Raw genomic sequence first — 3,780 nt, forward strand, 5'->3', positions numbered from 1 at the left:
CATCCTAGCTCTGCCATAAGAAAAGGCTGGAGAAAGACAATATAACACAAGGAAACTGTGTAGCATGATATTGGGTTTAAAACAAAATTTGTATCAGCCTTAATTTCTACTACTGAGACTGCTTTATATAACTTTTCAGAGTCTCTCAGCAATATTTTTCCCAAAAATACCATCCCAGAAAACAGTCACACACTCAAACATTCCTTCTTTTGATTCAGGCTGTACTGTTTTTTCCCAATATGGATATAAAATACTACAGAAATATGGGAAATTTCATTTCAGAAAGTGAAAATATTTAATTTTTATGTTTAAAAACTAACAGTTAAGCACTTGTGAGAATGCATTCTTATCAACAATTTGAAAAATTTGAGATTTTCTGTGTGCCATCTTCATTAGACTTTCTATTTATTCTTCCCTCATTTCTTTTCCAGAAAAAAAATCTCAACTGTAGGTTTCCAATGGTGCCACTTCCTCCCATTGGTGTACCAGAATAACATTAGTGCTAACAAACTTAAAATTTCCACAAAGTTTTGTGGTGATTCTGAGTGTCTGGTCTGAAAGACTTTGCTACACTATTAAACACACACATTTCAATATTTTCACAAACACCCCACTCCTAAAGTTAAATCTGTGTGAATGAGAGTTTGGTATATTTAAAATTTCTTAGAGATGATTTTAGACAGTGAATGTGGAATTTCTGGTTTATATCATTGGACCATCTACCTTTCCTCTGTACACACACATAGCCAATATACAGCTGCAATAATGAACAGACTGTTTAGTACAGACTTTTTCTGCCTATTAATAGAATAGCACAGTTCATTTCTCATGAACTATTGGGTCTCTGTCACCCCATTAATCCCACTTGCCATGTCTGTGAATATCAGTACAATAGGAATAATGGTACAAAAAGCATAGTATTAAGGGTCATGGAATTTCCACCGTGGAAAGTTTTTGATGCATATTGAACACATCTCTGTCAGTATTCTCTGCCTGGTTTTCTTATGGCCAGAATTTCCATTATGAAATGGCATCAATGCATCAATAGTCTTAGCTCAGCATAATTCTAGGATAACTGATATATGATGATGGACTTAATATGTAGAATATGCTTAAGGGTGCTAATAAATAATATGATAATGCTCTTTCCATTAAATCTGAAATTATTAAAATCAATTCTATTCATCATATAGAAGAAAAGACATTTAAATTCCAAAATTTTAAATATGCCATTGAAATTCAAATTTCATTTTCTTGAACTACTTTGTCCGGGATCAGAACCACTGCACATTTAAGAATTTTCATCCCCAAATCTCAGCCTCACTTTCTTCATATCTTGAACTGCAGTTCTTTTGAATCACAGCTTTTTGTAAGATCTGACGATATTGCTCTGGCACATTCAACATACCAAATTATACCATGTGTGGTAGGTAAGGAGACCTAACATACAGGAAACTGTTAAGAAAATGGGCTAAGTCTGTGTATAGGGCTCTATGATGAGACTATGTATTTATCATTTTTATTTTGATAATTATTATAAATACATCAAATAACTTATTTGTATAATAGAAATTATGGTTATTCACATTTTGGGACTTTAACACAATGTATGAAATGAAATTATTAAAAAGTACATATAAGATCATCATAGGACACATTCTTAATCCAGGTTTGTGGATTTAGTTTAGTTTTAGTAATAAAAAGTTATTGCTTTTGAACATTCTTGAAAGAATAAAAATCAGTTTGTAAGAGCCAAATTAAAAAATAATCAATGTATTATAATGCAAAAACTGTTTTATAGTTATGCTTTTCTCAAGGTTAATTTAAATAGTCTATGCAATCTGTTTATTTCCTGGATAGGCATCATCTCATAATATTCATGATATTTACCAAAATATGCAATTGAAACATAATAATCACAATGAAATTTTCATTTTCCCCCTCCTTTAATATAATAAGTGTAGCTAAAATGTGAAAGAAACTGCATCCAAATTATTTGTACATGTTATCCCTATGTAATCAATACTATAAAAGAGAAAAGAGTTAACTTTAAAACTATTTTGTCCTATAGCAAATGTGAAACTTTCCTAGTTAGCTTTCACTGTCACAAACTTAGAAAAATCTTCCCAAATTATACTCTTTGCTATTTTGTTTTAAGAATTTGAAAATTCTGATAAATACATTGGCAGAAGACATCCTAGAAATAGTTAAATGAAATTTACTAAGCCAAAAGATGGTACATTAAAGAAAAAATAATTATATTATATTTCATATTTGTAATAGATGACACAGTACACATTTATTAATTTTGGAATGTATATTTCAAATAAAAAGCCTTTACTTCTGGAAATGTTACTCATGTATTTATTTTTAATATTTAATTTTATTATTTTTATTTCATATGTATGAGTATATTGTATGCATATATGTAAGAACACCAGTGTTGTGCAAAGATGGAGGGGGACATAAAAGATGTTGGATCCCCTGGAACTGGAGTTCTGGATGGTTGTTAGCTGTCATATGTGTTGACAACCTGATCCAGGTACTCTGAAAGAACAGCTACTACTCTTAACTGCTGAGCCATGTCTCCAGCCCCTGAAAATATGTTATTTTAAAAGGAATTTCTTCAAATTCAATAAAACATATTTTACAAACAAAATATTTAATTTCTGAAATTTTGGAAAATGATTTCTTAGGACTTCATGTGGAAATAAAATAACTTTCTGGTGTTCTTATATACATTAGGAAAATAAGTGTGCCCACTAATGCCACTTATAGAGGCAGGATTCACAGACATTCTTAATATTGATGCAGTGTGTATGCTCTAGGTCAATGCAATTTCTTCTGTGTGGGTGGGCCTTTGATTCTGAAAGTTCTGTGCTCCCTATATTAAATTGTGCTTTTGAATTAAGGTTATGGGAGACATTCCATAGTGACTTCATCATACTGTAAATGACTCTATCATGTCTAACTAGAGAAAGTCTTTTTTTTTTTTCTTGAAGAAACTGCCATGATTTTTAAATAATCACTTGGCAGGGAATGAAACCTGTCTTCTAATTATTGAGAGTATTTTCCAACTGCAACTCAACATGAAAACAGAGGTTCTGGTTAAGCAGGAGCAATGGACCACTGCCAACAATCCAAAGTCTGAGATATATCTGGATTTCAGATATGCCTTAGGTTTGGAGGTTGATAATTGCAGGCTTATTACACCTCAGGTGAGGACACTTTGGAATGACAAATTTCTATTTAGTGTTTTTCAAAATGTGTGATAATTTAGTGTAAAATTGCTGTTTATGAAAAAATATAAGCACATGTCTTTTTCACATGTAATATGGAAATAATAGGTACAGAATATATTATTACAGCATAATAAATATTTATCAAAGAAATTCTGGTCCTCATAAATACATTTTATTATGTATCCATAACTTTATTAAATCACTCACTTGTTCTCATTTTTTAATAAAAAGTTTACCTTTTGCACCTTTATTGTATCCCGAGTTTGCATACATCTTTAAAAATAACTACTGTGAGGCTGAAGAGATGGCTAAGCACTGAAGAACACTGACTGTTCTTGCAGAAAACCATGTTTGACTCCTAGCACCAACATGGCAGGTAACAACTGCCCCTAACTCCAGTTTCACAGAACCCAACAGCCTCTTCTGTCATCCAAGGGCATTGCAGGACATGGGTTCACTTACTTAGATGCAGGCAACACAAACATAAACATAAAAATAAATAAATAAATAAATAAATAAATAAATAAATAAATAAATA

Source organism: Nannospalax galili, unplaced genomic scaffold (genome assembly GCF_000622305.1).
Source record: "Nannospalax galili isolate Female #2095 unplaced genomic scaffold, S.galili_v1.0 scaffold140, whole genome shotgun sequence".
In the NCBI taxonomy this organism is placed as follows: domain Eukaryota; kingdom Metazoa; phylum Chordata; class Mammalia; order Rodentia; family Spalacidae; genus Nannospalax; species Nannospalax galili.